This window comes from Stenella coeruleoalba (assembly GCF_951394435.1).
Source record: "Stenella coeruleoalba genome assembly, chromosome: 11".
Lineage (NCBI taxonomy): Eukaryota > Metazoa > Chordata > Mammalia > Artiodactyla > Delphinidae > Stenella > Stenella coeruleoalba.
The window spans coordinates 86206462-86227437 of NC_137157.1; the positions used below are offsets into that span (position 1 = coordinate 86206462).

At 38.6% G+C, this 20976-nt stretch overlaps 1 long non-coding RNA gene across 2 annotated transcripts in view; it reads right to left on the reverse strand.

Moving 5' to 3' along the window:
• Positions 1 to 20976, reverse strand: part of LOC307194741 — a 566811-nt gene that overhangs the window by 204807 nt on the left and 341028 nt on the right. The gene's annotated exons all lie outside the window — the stretch shown is intronic.

Genomic DNA, 20976 nt, shown 5'->3' on the forward strand with positions numbered 1-20976 from the left:
GTTCATTTTATCTCCTAAATAAATGTGCAGTGGTTTCACCCCAGGCTACACTACATACATCTCTTCCATAGGTAGTGCAAAACAGTCTCCTAACTGGTTTTCCTGAATTTTCCCTTTCCAGACTACAATCTAGTCTCCACAATACAGTCATACCAACCTTTTAAAAATACAAATCTCAAACCATCCTTAAAACCTTTACCCACTGGCATCTGGGGCTCCAAGGCAAGAGGACAGAGACAAACGCTCAGAAGTCAGGCTCCATGATCAAAGGAGCAATAGCAATGCCAACTAAGAACGCGTCTTCAGCAAATCTTCATACACATTCCCCCCATGCTCCAGCCATACCGAGGTATTAACCTTTTCCAGAACCCAGAATGGTGTTTATGATTCTTTGCTTCTAAAGGATCTCTTTACACTTTTTCTTTCGAATTTTGTTCAACCCCTCCTACCTCTTTTGGCCTTTTCTGGCTCTACCAAGGCTGGGTTACCCGATCCTTAGTGCTAGGACTTTTAGGTCCTTAGGTTAAGACTTTTGTGTTTATGCTATTATCAGCCCTTTGTTTAGATATACGGCTATGGTCACCACTGGACTGTTAGCTGTTCATGAGTAAAAAGTATTCATTCATTTTCTCAACTTTTCAATGAATAGTTTGGAGTGTCTACTACTACATGCCAACACGTAACTCTAGTACATGAAAGGCACACAGTAGACAGTGGTTGTCCTGAGATAAAGAAAAACATTTTTTTCATGGTGTTCTACGTCTTCTTTATAAAAAAAAAAAAGAGACGAGAACAATCGTGTTTTTAATCATCACTGTTTTTTGTTGTTGTTGTTTTGGATTTTTTTTTTCTATCTTCAGTGTCCAGCACAATGCCTGACACACACTACGTGTCATGTAAATGTTTTCTGAACAGGTGAAATGAATCCCTAGAAAACCCTTCCCATATTTCTGCTAGGGAAACTCCAACTCATGCTTCCTTCTTTGAGGAAGCCCTACTCAGGACAATTTTGTCAGCCTCTCCTTTATGCTCCCAGAGCAAATGTGCACACCCTTCCAAGAGTACTTAACTGCATTTTAAAATATTTTTGGAGCATCTTTTTTTTTTTCACTAGAGTATGAGCTCTTGATATCATGTGTCTTTTTGAACCACCATAACGAATAAATGAATGCATGAAGAGCTACAATGAAAAACAATATCTGAAAGTGCACAAGCAAGTCCCAGTAATTTCGAATTGAAAGACAGAAGGTTAGGTTTCTGGAGGAAATGGTATTGGGAGTTGAAAGAAGAAGATGAATAAAATGTCAGGGTCATATAAGGGATAGAAATAAGAAAATGCAGTCCAGATAGAGGACAGTATAACGTAGCAGGTATGACTGTACATGTGTAGGAGTGAGTGGCTGGACCGCAGGAGAATGGAGGACTTGGAAATGATGCAGGGGTAGTTCAAGAAAAGAGCTTGAAGGCAGGTTATGAAAGGTTAATGCCATGCTGGGAGTTGCCATGGGTGGGATGTGATGCCATTGAGGAACACAGCGTACTGCAGAACATCAGAATATGATAAGGGCAGAAAGTTGGATTTGGTACATAGAACATGGGATCTTTTAGGAGACTTTCTGCTGGATACTGGAAGAGAGAATCAAGAATGCAGGATTTTCCCAAAGAGTGGAAATAAAACAGTAGATCATTCTGAGAATTTTAACAATGAAAGAAGATAAAAAGACAAGGACCAGAATTCAAAGTTGATTACAGGAAAGTACACGAGTAGGTCTGATAAAAAGAGACTAATTAATGGAGGCAATATCAAGAAACAGGTGAAGAGGATTATACAGGTGGAAGGGTGAACCTTTAAAAGGAAGAAGGAGATTTCTCCCTTAGGGATAAAATTGATAACCTTAAAAGAGTCACATTATGCTTCCTTAGAATCTCTTTATTAGAATGCATGTGGTAAGGGTAAAGTTTAGCATCAAAAAGTATTGAATTGTATTTTATTATCACTTAAATGAATAAAGACTACATTATTTCAAAGGGAAAAGAGCTAGGTAGTATTGTCTGAGAGATGGTCTCTTAATTTTCTTGTAACTCTAAATGTCTTTGTCTATAAGTCTCTTCTAAGCCACTGCTCTTGATGGTTTCCAGTGTCAGAGGTGCTGGGAAGGCTGCTCTTCCTCATATACTGTAATGGATAATGCCAGTAGATGCACTGGGTTTTGTCTCTAAAAATGCCTTCCATAGAGTGAAAAATAATTGATTCCTTGCTACTGTGTATTTTTCATTCTCCAAAATTCAATGGCTGGGCAAACTATGTTGGGAAACTATTAAACGAATTTGCCGTATTTTAATTAAAACTTGATTTCAAGTCAATGTATATTTTTATTCCTTTAAGAAATCAGCACAACAATGGTTCCCACACACAGATCATTCCATACTCCTACAGTATTGTCACATGCAAAAACAAAATAATGAAACCCTCATAAAGTTTATTACAAAACATGAAGTTCATTGAATTTCTCTTAACATAGTAACAAAATTAAATTTTTTTAAAAATTCCTAGAAAACTGAATCATAATCATACTTTGCATAATCTGCTGAATAACTGCTGGGTATACTGACATCTTAAACGAAAAAAAAGTTTCAGTAAGTCCTTATACTGCACCAGGATGATCACTGAGTAATTTTTCTTTCCGTTGACTTTCTAAAATAAATTTATCACTGTTATCTACTATAAAAATTGTCTAAAATGATATGTAGTGAATTTTACCAGCATACTAAGCTTAATTTCAATTCTCTCTAGTTGTGGCTTTTCTTCATTTTAAATCATCCAAACTCTAATTTGTTTTTTGCTTATGGCTGTAGATACAGCACAGTGTATTAATGATTCATCCCATATGTTTGTTAAGGTGAGTTCAATCATTCTTTGGCAGGAGTCTTCTTTTTTAACCTACATCATGCAAGAAAAATTAGGTTGACCTAATTGCTTTTTGGAGCACGGGATCTTCACAGCCATATTTGCAATGTCTCCTTTTAAATGCTGGTGTTCTCCCTACTCTTACCTTCTGATTTTTTTAAGATGTGCTAGAAAAAAGGGGGGAAAGTCTAGTGCTATGTAGGGTGCTGACCTTGCTAGGTTTTAATACTACGGTGCTAAGCTTATCTTCCATCTTGATTGATTAGAGCTTGATGGCGTAGCAGAAGTTTGCAGCAATATTACAATAGTACTGTTACATCTCTTAAACATCATTCCAAAAAGCTTCCAATGACAATCTGCTTACCCTCCCACTCCACCAGCTTCTGTTGTTATTTGCAGAAGACATTGCCAGGTCTTGGCTTTGAAGAGATCAGATAACTCTCTTAATGAACGATGGAATAAGAAGGAAAGGGCTGATGGCTCAATAAAACTATCCTCCATATCGTTCTCATAGGCAGTTACCTAAGCCAGTTTCCCACTAGCATTTAAATACATTCTTTAAGTAAAATAAAAGAGAAATGACTTTTCCTTTCGTAAATTGTGAAATCTAGTTGCTAGCATAAACTTTTTAAATTTAAACTGGTTTATAGCATATTTGAAAGATAATATCTATTAAGGCACAATAGATTGGAAACATATTTCAAGTAGCTCAAGAATTACTTTACTATGTGATTTAACAAGGAATCCATTTTAGAAAACAAAATTAATCTTGTGAGTCACTAGGTTTTGTCTCTAGTGGTTGTCTCAGTAAGCATTGTACAAATAGAATGAACATTTATTGCCACCTAATATCCCAAGAAAGTAATAGTTTTAACTTATTTTTGTAGAAGTAAATGTGGTAATAAATGCTTATCTATATGAGATACAGTGTAAAAATGCAATAGGGATACAAAATATCTAATCCAAGAAATAAACAGGAATAAGAATATATTGTACTGTGAATTAGGACTTTTAATACATTCACATCACCCCATGTGTCAGTCATTCAATGACTTTACCAGAAACAAATAAGTCCTATTTATACTCATTTCCATTTATAGGTTACAGACTTCTTCCTTCATGTAAGATTTGATGCAAATATCTTAGTGGTTTCGTTGATTCGACAAAGAGAAAGAGATGGTTTTTTCTTTTGTTATTATATTAGTTTGAGAGGATGTTTTTTTCTTTCTTAAAATTCAATTAGATGTGTAGCTTCAAAATGGAGAATGAAAACATTTTCACATTTTTCACCTCTCAAAGAATCACCCCAAAATAATGAGGAGAACATGAAACATAAAATCAATTCCATCATAAATGCAAATGAGACGTGTGAAAAACAATTTATATAAATATGGAAATAGATGAAGTCAATGGCTTAGCAACTCAGAAACGAGTCAAACCTAAGTGACCATAAAAGGTGGAAACCAATGAAAAGTCAGGTGATTGTCCCTGCAGAACCTCAGAATGACAATATAGGTGACAGTGCAAAATGGCTCAAAAATCAAACTCCATAGGAAGTAAGAATAAGCAAATGGTACAAAGCAGGGCCACTTTTCTAAAATCTATAGAAGAGGCAGTTAGATCTGCAGCCAAAAATATAAAATTTCTAGAAGATTAGCAGGAGACCAAAGGTTTGCTCTGTGGGCAACTCAGCAAGAGTAGCTCCAAGCTCCAAGCATGGAGAAGGGCCAGTGTGAGAGGTCATACAAAAAAACAGCGATTACGTCTGAAAACTGAACCACTGAGTCACTTCCCCAACCCTTCCCAGCTGGCTCCAGAATACCAGATGTCTCCAGGCAGGAGACTGAAGATACTTTGCTAGAGAAAATAAAAAGATAAAGACCTACAACTACGAACGTGTATGGTCTCCTAATGACAAAGCTAACCAGCCATCTGACTACCCAAGAATGAAGATCACTAGTGGACAAGGCTTCCCTACCCAAAGATCTTCCGACCAGCTTTTTAGCTTCTCACTCAAAACAAATGTACAGCCAAAGATTACTGAATCGTTAAGAATTCAACATAAAATATAAGTAAAAAAATGAACAAACACAAAATAAAGTAGTTAGTAGGAAACAGACAATGAATTTCACAGACATTGCAGGTAACAATAATCATGACATAGGTGTAAAAGAAAAGAGGCTAGGGGAGGAGGAAGGGGAAGCTGTGACAAAGCGAGAGAGTGGCATGGACATATATACACTACCAAACGTAAAATAGATAGCTAGTGGGAAGCAGCCGCATAGCACAGGGAGATCAGCTCGGTGCTTTGTGACCACCTAGAGGGGTGGGATAGGGAGGGTGGGAGGGAGGGAGACGCAAGAGGGAAGAGATATGGGAACATATGTCTATGTATAATTGATTCACTTTGTTATAAAGCAGAAACTAACACACCATTGTAAAGCAATTATACTCCAATAAAGATGTAAAAAAAAGACAGATTAACAAGAGAAAAAAAAAAGAGGCTATTGTATCAATGAAAGAGGAAATAAGCATGATTTTTTCAAAAAGGAAAATTTTGAAAGAGGTCTTGAAATTTTGTTCTTCCAGTTTTATTGAGATATAATTGACCTACAGCACTGTATAAGTTTAAGGTGCACAGCATGACGATTTGACCTATATACATCATAAAATGATTACCACAAGTTTAGTGGACATCCTTTATCTCATATAGATAGAAAACTAAAGAAATAGATAAAAAAAATTTTCCATGTGATGAGAACTCAGGATTTACTCTTCTAATAATTTTCATACGTAACATAAAGCAGTGTTAATTATATTTCTCATGTTGTATGTTACATCCCTAGTACTTATTTATCTTAGAGCTGGAAGTTTGTACCTTTTGACCACCTTCATCCAATTCCCCCTCCCCCACCCCCCACCTCTGGTAACCACAAATCTTCTCTTTTTCTATGACTTTGTTTTTAAAGAATAATTGACCTACTAACCTAACTAACTAATAATTGACCTAACTAACACTATGTTAGTTCCTGGTACACAACATAGTGATTCCATATTTCTATATATTACAAAATGATCACCACAATAAGTCTATTATGATGTCACCAAAGATATTACATAAATATTGACTATATTCCCTATACTGTACCCATGACTCATCTATTTTGTAACTGGAAGTTTGTACCTCTTAATCTCCCTCACCTAGCTCCCTCATCCCCCAACCCCCTTCCCTTTGGCAAGTACCTTTTTTGTTCTCTGTATCTATGACTCTGTGTCTGTTTTACTATGATGGTTCATTTGTTTTGTTTTTTAGATTCCACATGTAAATGAAATCACACAGTATTTGTCTTTCTCTGTCTGACTTATTTCACTTAGCATAATACACTCTAGGTCCATTCATGTTGTCACATATGGCAAGATTTCATTCTTTTTTTATGGCTGAGTAATACTCCATTGTATATATTTCTTTATCCATTCATCTATTGATGGACACTTAGTTTGCTTCCATATCTTGCCTGTTATAAATAATGATGCAATAAATATTTCCTCTTAAAATTTTAAAGTAGGATTTCTGCAATATAAAAATCAAAAAAGATTTAGGTAATAATGTCCTGGAAATATAAAGTAAAGCCAAAAGCCAATTGGATAGGTAATAGAAGAGAAAATATAAGAATAATGAGGAATAATCTAGGAGATAAATCATACAACTAATGGGATCATCCAGAGACAGAACAGATGAAATGTTAGTTGGGAGAAAATCATCAAAGAAATAATACAAAAAAATTTTCAATAACCAATGTACATAGATTTCCAGAATGAAAATGTCCACCAAGTGCCCAGTACAATGAATGCAAAAATATTAACAAGACAAACTTTTGACTGATACTTCAATTAATATAAAATATTTAGGTTTTGGTATATTACTTTTGTTTTATTTTCTACTTTTATTGCTATTTTATGTGTTTTCATGCTTCCTAGATATTTTAATAAGAAATTAAAAAAGTATGACAGGCTGTTTGCTGCTATGTTAACAGAAAAAAAACTTATTGTTGAGGGTCTACAGCACACAATTACTTAATTGCACACTCTTGTCTTATTTCATGACTACTATATTTTCATGTTCATCAAAATATAAGGACTAGCCCACAAATATACCATCAAATGATTTTTAACAAGAGTACTAAACTAACTCAATAGGAAAAGCAAAGTCGCCTATGCAAAAATTATTTCAAGATAGCTTACAGATGCAAATGTAAAAACTCAAAATACTTGAAGAAGAAATATATGAGGATGTCTTTCAATCTTGAGAAAGGCAAATATTTCTTAGGTAAGAGAGATAAAGCACTAGTGATGAAAGAAAAATTGATAAATCTTACTTATCAAAAACTTGTTTTCATCAAACAAAAAAACTCCCACCTCTATTAAGAAAATAAATAGGCAAACCACAGACTAAGAGATAATATTCACAACTCATATAACTGACAAAAGATTTTAATTCAGAATATATAAACAACTTCTAAAATGCAATGACAAAATGGTAGGAAACCCAGTTTAAAAACAGGCAAAAGGTATTCCTAAAAGAAGATTTTTAAAAGTCTAATAAGTACATTAAAAAGTGTTCACGGGACTTCCCTAGTGGTGCAGTGGTTAAGACTCCGCGTTCCCAATGCAGGGGGCCTGGGTTCGATCCCTGGTCAGGGAACTAGATCCTACATGCATGCCACAACTAAGGAACCCATGTGCCGCAACTAAGGAGCCCACGAGCCACAACTAAGACCCAGAGCAACCAAAAAAAAAAGTGTTCAATATTATTAGTCATCAGGGAAATGCAAATTAAAACCACAATGAGAAATGATAAACCACTACACACCCACTGGAATAGCTAAAATAAAAAAGATTGAATACAAATATTGATGAGGATGTGGACCTAGTAGTATTCTGCTACTTTGCTAGTGGAAGTTTAAATGACCCAATCACATTCACCCTATGATGCGACAATTCCACTTATAGATGTTTACCCGAGAGAAACGAAAACATATGTCTTCAGAAAGACTTATACATGAATGTTCATTGCAATGTTAGTCATAATAGCCCCAAACTGGAAACAGATCAGTGTCCATCAGCAGCAAAACAGTTAAAGTGTGGTATTTATTCTATGGTATACTTCTCAGCAATAAAAAGGAACATGGATGCATCTCAAAAACATTATGCTGAAGAAAAGGAGCCAGATACAAGACTGCAAGCTGTATGGTTACATCTCAGTGAAGTACTAGATTAGGTAAAACTAATTAATTAGTGATTGGGGTGTGTGTGTGTGTGTGTGTGTGTGTATGTGTGTGTGTGTGTGAGGGAGGTTATTTCATGGGAAGGGGCACAAGTCCACTATCTAGGGTAATGGAAATTGTCCATATCTGGATAAAAATGTGGGTGACACAGATGTATTCATTTTTCAATACTGATGGAACTATACATTTAAGATTTGTGAATTTCACTCTATGTAGATGATATTTCAATAAACTTATCATATGGATGGAAATAGAAGGGCTAGGATTCCATATTAGATTTATAAGACATTTTTCCCCAGTAATTATCAGGTCACTGGGTAACATTAGTATAGAGTCCAAATGACATAAAAACTCAGCCAAAGTAGATCTTAATATCGTTACAAGAGAAGTTCCAGTTTTATAATGACCCCACTACTGTTTATGACGAATTCTACTGTAGGTGGAAGTTAACCTGAAAACTACTCCCAATCAAAAAAGTGTATACATATTGCAAACTGCCCTAAATGAATTTGTTTATAACCATTAGGGATTTCTTTGGTATATATCTCAACGGTTAGAGGTAAATGAGGGTTAGGGGTGTCTTTCCCCAGTCATTTCACCTCTGGGAGGTGTGTTATAATGAAAGTTTTAGACTGAATTTGGTAACACATACTAATATTTATTAGCTGGCAACTATGAACACAATCATACAAACTGTTCTGCGTGTTCAAATTCCCAGCTCTCTCCTCTTCAGCACTTTGACAACAAACACTTTGCACAGAGGTTTAATTAGAATCACATGCTCTGGTGGAAGGAGTCAGCTAATATTCTAGTTGGATCAAGTAACAGAACCCTCCAAAGATCTTGGGACATGAGGTCGATGGAGTTTAGAAACAGGGTATGTAACTGAGCAGGACCCTATGGGGCCTTCCCAGGATGGACCCCTCCTTCCTTGTCCCCTGCCTGCCTCTTGTTTGTGGAAAAGCTGTAGTCTTCTAGCCCTCCCCAGGGTCACAAAAGCCTTGCTCAAGAATTAATGATTGAAAGGATGTGACCATGTAGTGACAAAAGTAGCAGTTGGGCCAGGAGAACTGGTAACAATTTAAACAGTAAATCAGCCATCTGGCAGTCACAGAATCTTTAGTTCCTCCCTGAAGTACATAAATAACAGTATCTGGTGTACATTCCTGAGTTGTTTTACAGATATTAAAGCCCCCGCCAAATGGAGGAAGTTAACTACATGATGACCATGAATACTGGCTGGAGGATAAGGACTGGTAAAGTTAATCCTTGTGACACTGCCCTGCTACTTCACCATCAACCAGTCACAGAATTACCCATGAGCTGATCACATACCCTGCAACTCCCCTCCCTCATGTTATCTTTAAAAATGCTTCCGTGAAACCCATTGGTGGCCTTTTCAGCATGAGCTGCCCCATTCTCTTGCTCAGCCCTTGCAATAAACCTTTCTCCACTCCTAACTCCGACGTTTCCATTTGTTTGGCATCACTGTGCGATGGGCACACAAACTTGGGTTTGAACAAAAGGTAGAGATTCTTAGGTCCTGTGTGAGCACAGATGAGTTGGCTATATCATACCTCTAGCCAATCGACATGTCTTGAAAATCACTCATTTCCTCAATGAAAAATAAGATATAACTTCATTTATGCTAATCTGTAAGTACTCTAGAGCTGACCTCAGGTAAAAATAGTTGTAGCTTAGCAACCTTGTGAGTTTTAGAGTCTGTTTAGAGCAGTGGCTCTCAAACATGGCTATATGTTAGAATCATCTCTGGAGAGTTTTTAAATCCCAGTGCCCAGGCCACACTCCAGGCCAATAAAATCAGAGTTTCTAAGGGTGGGAGCCAGTCAACAGTATTTTTCAAACCTCCCTAGGTGATTCCAATTTACAGACAAAGCTAAGAACCACTGGATTAGAACCTTCCAATCTAGCCTAAATGCAGTGGATATCCTCAAACGGGTGTTTTAAATGCTATTTAACTACCTTTAAAGGATAAATAATACACACTAGATACCATACTGTTGATGCTTAAGTATTTTTAAGTAAATACGATAGCATGAAACTCATCCCATTTCCTCAAGGATAGAACAGAAACAACAGAACTAGAGATATCAACTAGAAGATTCTCCCTTAAAGAATGTGAGCCCAGACCCCAATGCCCTATAGATATTCCTCTTCTGACTCCCCCTTCCAGAGACACTACTAAGGCTTGTCGAAGTGATAAAGTCTAATTCCTGTTTTGGAATGCCGTTTATTACATGAACTCAGTAAATGTATATTGATAATGTTTAGCAATATAAAATTCCAATCGAATATTGCAAAATATTTTGTACCATCCCATTTGTTAATCAAAAACAGTCTGAGGGGCTTTGCAGAGAAACAAAAACCCAGGCTTCACCCCAAAAAAGCTCCTTCCCTAGCATCAGGTCACCTAACAGTTATTAGAAATTTACACCCAAATGCTATATTCAATCTCAGGGCTTCTGTCACATTATTTCCCTCCCTCTGGAATTCTCATCTTGAAATCATCTTTCCAAATGTGGTTTAGATGACATTTCTGGGAAGTCTTTGATGAACCCTTTCAACCTTCCCTTTATAATTCATCACTCCTTCCTCTCAGCTACGTCTTTTATGTTTACTGTATAGTATTTGTTTTCATTTCTTTCTCCTCTCACAACACTTTGACCTACTTGTGGGCGGGATCCATGGTATTTCTGCCCTCATCACAGAGCCTAAATTTTTTTTCAAATGTAATAAGTGTTTATGCAACTATTTCACCAGATTTTTGGTCCAATGATTATTTTACTTAACTTCAGACTCTACTTATAGACCTTTATTAACTAATGACACCTGAGTGTTATATTACTTTTGCATGACAAAAGGCCCACTGACATCGAGACACACAGATGTCAGTTGGTTGAGACAGAAATTCCAACTAGAAAAAGGGCAACTAAAATAGAAACTAGAAAGGTGCCAAAGGCAAAAATCAACTATTTGGGGTTGTTCTGGTGAATAAGCATTTTGTAGAAGTCTGGTAGCTTCTGCATGCTTTCTAGGGAAATTTCAGAATAATGTACTTTTGTATGCTTAAGTGTTTAGTTAAAAAAAATAACTGATACGTAAGATTCTATCAGGTTCAAAAGAGCAGGATACGTACATGTTTCTGTGTGTGTGTGTGTTTTCTTGCAGAAAAGAAAAATCTATATTGCCCTGTCACATCCTGTATTGTTACTGTTCCTGAATTTTTTCAGAGACACATGCTAGTTATTATATTCCCTATTTAAAAATAGAGAATTTTCTAATGTTGCATTCTTCATGGAAGAAAACACTTGTTTTCTCTCTTTTAATGGGTCTGAAAAGTAAATGACATATTCAGGTCACTAAGAAAATAAATGTCAAAGTTGACGTGAGTCAAGATTTATCTAACAAGCCCTCCTTCCCCTGCAGTGAGTGAGTGGTTACACAGCATAAAAGACAGGCATTCGTTTTAGTATGCAAAATCCTGAGATCTAATTAGAAACTCACAACCTTATCTGGGCAACAATGGACCATTATTTCATGTCTCTGAGTCTCAGTTTCTTCATTCGTTAAATGGGGATAACAGTCCCTCTTTTATAGAATTTTCCTGAGAATTACATGAGTAAAGTAAAAAAGTATATAGGAGGCAATAAAAATGTTTCTGTTGAATTGGAAATGTAGTCATAGCAACTCTGTGAATCAGTTAGGTAAATAAGAATTTCACTCACCTAGATCATCACTCTATAGATGGGATCATGGTTCTGGATGCAGAGATATGAATTCAAAGAAAAACTCTGTGAGCATAATTTAGGCAATGATAGATTTGCCAGGACACTAGACAATAAACCACCCCTTACGTGAGACCACAGAGGTGTTTCAATATCCGTAAGTGGTCCAGATCTCTGTTTTATGTCTCTTCTGAAAGAAGGCAAAGTGCTTTTCCTATCTAGTTCTCACAGAAGAAGTAGGCAGAAATGTTAGCCGTGTGACTTTAATGAATATCACATGAACAAGTTCCCCACACACTGCTTTGGAAATGTCACCTAATGAAAGGCTGCACTTAGGAAGGGCATAAAACTGAACAAGATAATGGTACAGGCGTTACCTGGCACACAAGTGAGGATATCACCTTTGCTGCTGGAAAAGAGAACAAGGACGCAGTAAGTTTGATTACTAAATGCACAGCAATTACTCAGAACGTGTCGGTGCACCTGCTTTAACTTGAAAATTGGTTCTTCTCTCAAACAAAACCAAATAAAACTGAACAAAGTACACAGAGGGAATGCCTGGCGTATCCTACAGGGACTTGTTCTCCCTTGTTAGGCAGTTAGAAGTTTGACCCATGCTTAAAATGCACACTTAGTCATCCACACTTAACACATTTTCTGTTGCCATAAGTGAGGTTGATAAACAGTTAGTTAAAAACTCTCACAGATAATAGTTCCAGAATGCCCTTCTGTTTCAAGCCTGTTACCCATGGAACTTTTCCAAACAAAACAAACAGTAAGTGGTGGCACAGTGGTTAAGAATCTGCCTGCCAACGCAGGGGACACAGGTTCGAGCACTGGTCCGGGAAGATCCCACATGCTGCAGAGCAACTAAGCCCGTGCGCCACAACTACTGAGCCTGCATGCCACAACTACTGAAGCCCGTGCACCTAGAGCCCATGCTCCACAAGAGAAGCCACTGCAATGAGAAGCCTGCGCACTTCAATGAAGAGTAGCCCCCGCTTGCCGCAACTAGAGAAAGCCCGCACGCAGCAACGAAGACCCAATGCAGCCAAAAATAAATATTAAATTAAAAAAACAGTGAGAACTTCAAGACAACCTCTGTGGGGCTCTTACCTCCCATTCACATGATTAAAGTTTCATCTAACTGCCATTTGACTGCCCAAGGATCTTCTAAAATTTCGCCTGTATTCTCCACATGGCATTACAGCAAATCTGGTCTACTCAACTAGGAACCTGTTTGGACGATAGTCAGCTGTGTGCCTTTCTACCCTCGCCTTAGCTCCTGGATGGTGGATACAGTAAAATGCTGGAGTCATTTTTGTATCGCTGAAGCTTGGATACATAACACAGGATTTGGCATCTAATAGGTCCTCAGTAAATACTTGCTGACTATCTTAAGAATGCCGACACTGTCACACTTCCTACCAACCCAACCCTTTGTAATAATGCTCCTGTCTCCATTCTAATAATACCTAGATTCTTGAGTGTCTGGCAGCAAATTTTAACTCTCTGAATTAACCAAAATCTTTGAGATACTTATCACGCATTCACTCATTTACTTCCACCAAGCTCCCCCTCTACTTTCTCAACTGCAACAAATATTTACCATCAATTGCCTGAAAGTACCATGCAAAATTTTATGCAGGTTGGAAAATCGCACAATCACTGCCATCTGTGACAGCACTCTCCAACAGAAAGATAAGGAGAGCCATGCGTGAAAGTAAATGTGTTATTTTTAGTTTTTCTGGTAGCTATAGTAAAAAAAAATAAGAAAAAGGTAAAATTAACTTCAATACTATATTTTAACTACGTATATAAAAATTATCATTTCTATACGTGTCCAATATAAAAATTATTGATATATTTTGAATTCTTTTTTTCTTAACAAGTCTTCAAAACCTGGGGTGTATTTTAGGCTTACAGTACACTGAGTTTGACTAGCCACATTCCAACTGTCAACGGCCACGTGTGGCTACTGGTTACCACACTGGACAGCACAGACCTATAAAATCACCTTCTCATAAAAGAAAGGTGTAAATAGAACTTCTATACAAAAGACTAGAATGAATGCTTTAAAACAACAAAACATTGGGGCCAAGAGACGACTCAATTCTAAAAGGAGGGATAGAAGTAGGCCCCTTTGGACCTACTCTACCTCTCTTCCCTTTACTAAACATTGCATCCTCTCAACTTATTGGTCACTTCCTCCTTCATCCAATGACTCTGTGCACCCATGTATCTGTGCAAGCAGTTATGTGTTTCTTAGGACCACACATAAATGGACGACACATTTACGTGAGGGAGAGGCCATGTGTAAATGAATGTGACCCTGCAGCTTATATAAATAGTGATTTAGAATATATGGGAGGGCAAATGCAGGATAAAAAGTAGGGGCTGATAGAAAAAAGAAGGGGCTGTGATTGGCACAGCTTATAATGGTGTATTCTTTTCCTAGTGGATTACCAAAATGTTATTGCAGGCAATGAGTAAGATAAAGATGAACCTAGTTAAAAGGGAAGCCAACTAATTCTGCTTTTCTCCCTCATAGGAAAAAGAATTCGCAGAAATTAATGACAGTGTTTTCATAGACACCTGTTATACAAAGATCTCCTAGTTCGTTCTTTTGGTGGTACGCGGGCCTCTCACTGTTGTGGCCTCTCCCGTTGCGGAGCACAGGCTCCGGACGCGCAGGCTCAGTGGCCATGGCTCACGGGCCCAGCCGCTCCGCGGCATGTGGGATCTTCCCGGACCGGGGCACGAACCCGTGTCCCCTGCATCAGCAGGCAGACTCTCAACCACTGCGCCACCAGGGAAGTCCTCCTAGTTCTTGACTATCAGGATTGGATATGAACTTAGAACGTAGAATTTAGAACTCTTATATTCCCCATGCTTGGCAGAGGTATTCCTAATGTTACTATTTTCTATCCAGTACAGACAAGTGTGAGGAGACACAAAGAATAGACACGGAGCGCCAAGTGAAGGACCCAACGTAAATTAAATGATAAAAAGACTGGGGAAAACGCATCAAAACAACACTGACCGTATACACACAGCCTTTACCTGGGAAGAATTTCTCCAGAAAGCAGTTGAGATGAGAGCTGTGTTTTGGAGGTTGAGGATTTGATTTAAGAAGGGAAAGTGATTGAGAAGGAGAAACTCAAGAATCAGACATGACACATCCTAAACAGACTGAAGAGAGTGGAATGGGAAATAAAATAAGTAGCTGTACCCAGAATTGACACAAAGCCAATAAATGGCAGTGAGGGAGAAAGAAAATAAAAGAGGGGGGCTTGGACTCTGAGCCTTCACAGACTCATCCTAAATCCACTGGTCAACAGTGAGCTATCTGGTCTCTCTCAGCTTCAGTATCCTCATCTGAACCATGAGACTCATAACAGCACCTACTCAGTGAGGATTAAATGAGCCGCCTATACAATATGCTTAGCACAAAGCCTAGCACTTAATAAACATGTGATGCATGTTAGTTGCAATTGTTAGAAGATCTGGGCTCACAAGTTTTGGAATTTGTTAAGAAGGGCAATTAGGTACTGTTGGGAAGTGTCTGATAAGTTATCTATAATGGAAAAAAAAAGATCTTATTTTTATTGCCATATGACGGAAGAAACTATAAATAAGGAGCCCAACGTAAATTTGGTGACTGTTAAGTGAAAGGCTGGTAGAACTTGGGCCACAGTTTTGCCTAAGTAAAGAGAAAGTGGTAGAGGCAAGTCAAACTTTTCATAAATAATCTGAGAACTGAGAATGAACAAGGTCTGAGAAGAACAAAGAGAACATTGTACCCTTAGTTCGTCACAAAGCACTCACTAGCGTCACGTTGGGAAGATTTCTTAGTATCTCCAAGCGTCAGTTCCCTCCTCTTTAGAATGGGGATAATATTAATACAAACTTCACAGGGACATTACGAGGATGGAGTTATTATTTGTCAAGCACTTAGAATACTGACTGGCACATGGTCGGTGCTATGTAAGTATATGTGAGGTGAAACTGAAAACCACAGTGTTTTGAAAAGCTCTTTAAACGTTAACTTTTACTCTTCCATACATTATATTTTTCAATCCAAAAAGCAACACTGTGAGGCAGTGCGACTCCCGTTTTAGGGATGAGGAGGGAGTTTTGGAGGCCTGGTCAAAGTCACACAGGAGGAGTCTGAGCCAGGAGCCGAACCCAAGCCTTCCACTCACGCCTGGGCTCTTTCCACTACCAGCAGCGCCCCCAATGCCATGAGCCAAAAAACCTGAGGACAGTGATGTAACAATGATACTGAGAAGCTGGGAAGGGCTAGTAGTGCACTGACTTGTCATTAGGGTTCTTGTTACTTAAGTATCAGAGAATCACTAGAAATGTGGAAATACGCTAAGACCACCCAAACAAGAGAAAGCAAAGGCTACTTATTCAGAGCTTGCTATAGCAAAGGAGTCAGCCACCAGCACTTCTGTTTTTTGCAGAGACTCAGAGGCATGCAGAGGAATGGGAAAGCTGTATAATTTTAAAAAAATAAAAAAGACACAGCTTCCAGATATGCCCTGATTGAAGGCTGCTGGCAGGGGGAAGCTGCAGGTGGGCTAACTCAAAGCAGGGCATCCTATGTGATCGGTTAGGGGTACACAGTTGGCTTTCTCTGGCTGGCCCTAAGTTGCAAGGGGGACACAAATTAGGGAAGCTCTCAGTTATTAATAAGTCCTAGCTGTATGGGGTCGCTTGTTACAGGCGCTATTATTGCTAGAGACAGTGGTCTGTTTTAGATAGCAGGGCCACCTTCCTGGGCTGGTCACTGCAGATAATGGATTGGTTTCTTGGGCTGGTTGCCGCAGACTGTGGGTCAGAGTCCAGTTTTTATATATAGTCTGGCCACTGTCAGTTTGCATATTCAGCCCTTCAGAAGCCATCTAGTTGAAACCCCAACGTAAATATTTATTCCCTGACCATTGTGGAGTATAAGGGAAAACTCCAAAATACAAGATGCACATCAGGACTTGTGGGCCATGGTCATGACTTTAGTCCCTGCCCTCAGAGCAAGATGGAAGCCACTGAAGCACATTAAGAATGAGGAAGATATTGGGACTTCCCTGGAGGTCCAGTGGTGAAGACTTTGCCTTCTAATGCAAGGGTTGTGGGTTCGATCTCTGGGTGGGGAACTAAGATCACACATGCCTCGCGGCCAAAAAACCAAAATATAAAACTGAAGCAAGGGGCTTCGCTGGTGGCACAGTGGTTAAGAATCTGCCTGCCAGTGCAGGAGGCACAGGTTCGAGCCCTGGTCTGGGAAGATCCCACATGCCGTGGAGCACCTAAGCCTGTGCGCCACAACTACTGAGCCTGCACTCCAGAGCCCACAAGCCAAAACTACCAAGCCTGAGAGCCACAACTACTGAGCCCACGCGCTGCAACTACTGGAGCCCACGAGCCTAGAGCCCCCGCTCCACAACAAGAGAAGCCACTGCAATGAGAAGTCCGTGCACCGCAACGAAGAGTAGCCCCCGCTTGCCTCAACTAGAGAAAGCCCATGCGCAGCAACGAAGATGCAATGCAGCCAAAAAGACTTTAAAAATGTTCCACATCAAAAAAAAATCTTAAAAAAATTAAAATTAATAAAAAAGGAAAGAGGAAGATATTAGCAGCACTATTTATAATAGCCAAGACATGGAAGCAACCTAAATGTCTATTGACAGATGGATAAAGATGTGGTACACATATACAATGGAATATTACTCAGCCTTTAAAAAAAGAGTGAAATAATGCCATTTGCAGAAACATGGATGGATCAAGAGATTATCGTACTAAGAAAGTCAGACAAAGACAAATAACATATGGTATCACTTATATGTGGAATCCGAAATGTGATACAAATGAACTTGTTTACAAAACAGAAACAGACTGACAGACACAGAAAACAAACTTCTGGTTACGAAAAAGGAAAGGGGGACAGGGATAAATTAGGAGTTTGGGATTAGCAGATACACACTACTATATATAAAATAGATAACAACAAGGTCCTACTGTATTGCACAGGGAACTATGTTCAATGCCTTGTAATAAACCATAATAGAAAAGAATCTGAAAAAGAATATATATACATATACATACACACACACGTAACTAAATTGCTTTGCTATACATCGGGAACTAACACAACATTGTAAATCAACTATACTTCAATTAAAAAAAAAGAATGAGGATAATATGATCTGTTTTGCTTTTCTAAAAGATCACTTTGGCTGCAGGGTGGAGAGTAAGTTAAAGAGGGTCAATTAGAAGGTATGGCAATGATCCTGTAAAGAGATGACTTGTCCTAAATCAGAGAATGGCAGAAGGGCTTGATAAAGAGGCTTGCGGTAAGGACTACACATGAGAAAGGAAGAGACATTGATGGAGATTCCCAGATGCTATCGGTGACGGAGACACTTCCTGAAGGACAGACTGGGGGAGAACGCTTGCCCTCCCCAATGTTTGTTTTTATAATGCGTGTTTTGTTTTTATTTACAGGTCTCCTTAAGCAACTGTTTTAAGGGGCTCCACACAGACACACACACACACACAGAGCTACCTGCAAGCTGTTACTAACCAATCATGAGACTCCCCTGTTATTCCTTTTTGCCTTAGAGTTACCTGCTTCCCAAGAGAACCTCAAGAAGCTTAAGACTTACAAGTTTTCTAGTACGGAAGTTCATTTAAAAATTAAAAATAGAGCTACCATATGATCCAACAATCTCACTCCTGTGCATATATCCAGAAAAGATGAAAACTCTAATTTTAAAAGATACACACATCCCCTATGTTCAAAGCAGCACTATTTACAATGGCCAAGACATGGGAACAACCCAAATGTCCATCGACAGAGTGGATAAGGAAGCTGGGGTATATATCTACTATGGAATATTACTCGGCCATAAAAAAGAATTAAAAATTGCCGTTTGTAGCAACACAGATGAACCTGCAGATTATCATAGGAAGTGATAGACAAATATTATATAACTTATATGCAGAATCTAAAAAAGAATGTAAATGAACTTATTTACAAAACAGAATCAGATTCACAGACACAGAAAACAAACTTATGGTTACCAAAGGGGAAGGGGGAGGGATAAATTAAGAGTTGGGGATTAACAGATATATACCACTATATATAAAATAGAAAACCAACAAGGACCTACTGTATAGCACAGGGAACTATATTCAGTATCTTGTAATAACCTAGAGTAGACAAGAATCAGAAAAATATATACATAACTGAATCACTTTGCTGTACACCTGAAACTAACACAATACTGTAAATCGAATATACTTCAGTTAAAAAAGAAAAAAAAAGACAAGTTTCCTTTAATTCTGATGTCGGTAACCAGAACCACCACAACGTCCAGCTTAGGCCTGAGGGTCCCCACCTGCTGACACCTCCACTCACAGGTTTTCCGACAGCTAGTCTTGCCAAGCAAGCTTTATCCACTGCCACTTCCTCAGCTGCCCCCATCTGCTCCACAAAGGCCTTGACCCACCCTCTTCAGATGATCCTTTCCCTGACATTCTCTTGGTTGTAGGGTTTTCATTGCTTCTCTCCTTCCTCGTGTTTTTAGGCTCCAAGGGTGATTCTTCTCCCAGCTCCAACACCCCACCACCACCACCAACCACCAGGACTACAGGAGTTCACTTTACTTTCTGTTCTCAAAAGGACCCCAAACCATTCATGAACCCCATGTGAGAGCCACCCCTCCATCTCCCGTTCTTGGTTCCCAGGTAGCTTATTTCCTCCATGTAGACAATGCAGACTCACTCCCTCTCACTTTTTTTCTGGAATCTCCACTATGTAACTAGAGCTAACTGAAGGAGAGAGAGAAAGTATCATTTTTCCCTTCTTGGAAATTTGTCTCAAATCAATCTATCAATTTGCCATAGTTAACATTCAAGCTTTGTACATATGCTAATAAATCATTAAAATTCATACAGAGCCTAGCCTGACATTTTGAGGTTTTCTTTCTTTTTCTGCCTTTCAAAATTTCTACCCAATTCTGCAAACTATACATTTGCAAGCAAGAGCTGCACTGCACAAAGGACCAAATAGAGGAACCTCAAGTTAGAAACATCCATCATTTGTTAGATACTTTTTGGCCTTGAGTAGTTAACAATGCTGTTCCTCTTTTCCCAGATGGAATACTGATTAACTTCAGTAGAAGTTTGGGACTTGGCAGATCAGAAGAGCCAAGCACCCACTATGTATTGTTCCTTAAAGATTTAGCTCCTGCTTGCATACTTCAGAGACCAGAAGACTCACTCACTGTGAGGCAGACAGTCCCAATGTTGGATGGTTCTTAGTTGGGGAAAGTTTCTTTTACTGAAATGATATGAATGTTCTTATTCTTTTCACCTCTAGGTTCTCCAGAACAGTGACCAATAAATTCATTTCCACTTCTAAATCATAGCCTTCAACTCTTTGCACACAGCGGAGTCTCCATTAAGCAACTCTTCTTCAGACTGAGCATGTGTGGTGACCCCAACTCTCCTGCAGAGGCCAGGTCTTACCAATCCCTCCCTCACCTGTGCAGGCTCGCGTCCAACACCCCGGGAGCCCTTCCACCTCCTCTCACCCCATCCCACCCTGATGGTCCCAAGATAATGCCCCGTGGCACCCACATCCTAACAAAGGGCAGGAGACATGATCCAAACAGAGAAAGCCAAGGGTCTTATAAAATCATCTTTGATCTGAGTTCAGTCCTCTTAGTTTTAACTTTATTTTTAGCATCATTTGACTATTCTTAAAACGGTAGTCCACTAAGACCCAAAGGCATTTTTGACATTTTGCTATAAAGTTAAGATTTCCCCATTATATTCCTGTTAGTTTTAGACTAACTGCTGGACTTTATATTTTTTCTTGTTACATTACAAAGTATTGATTCCTGCCTAGTAAGATTTTTTTTTTAGCCTTATTTTGCCATTTGAAGTATTAGCTATTCTTTCCAGCTCTCAGCCATCTTTTCCATTATCCAAGTCAAATAATACCAAAATACTAAACAGGATAGGGTAA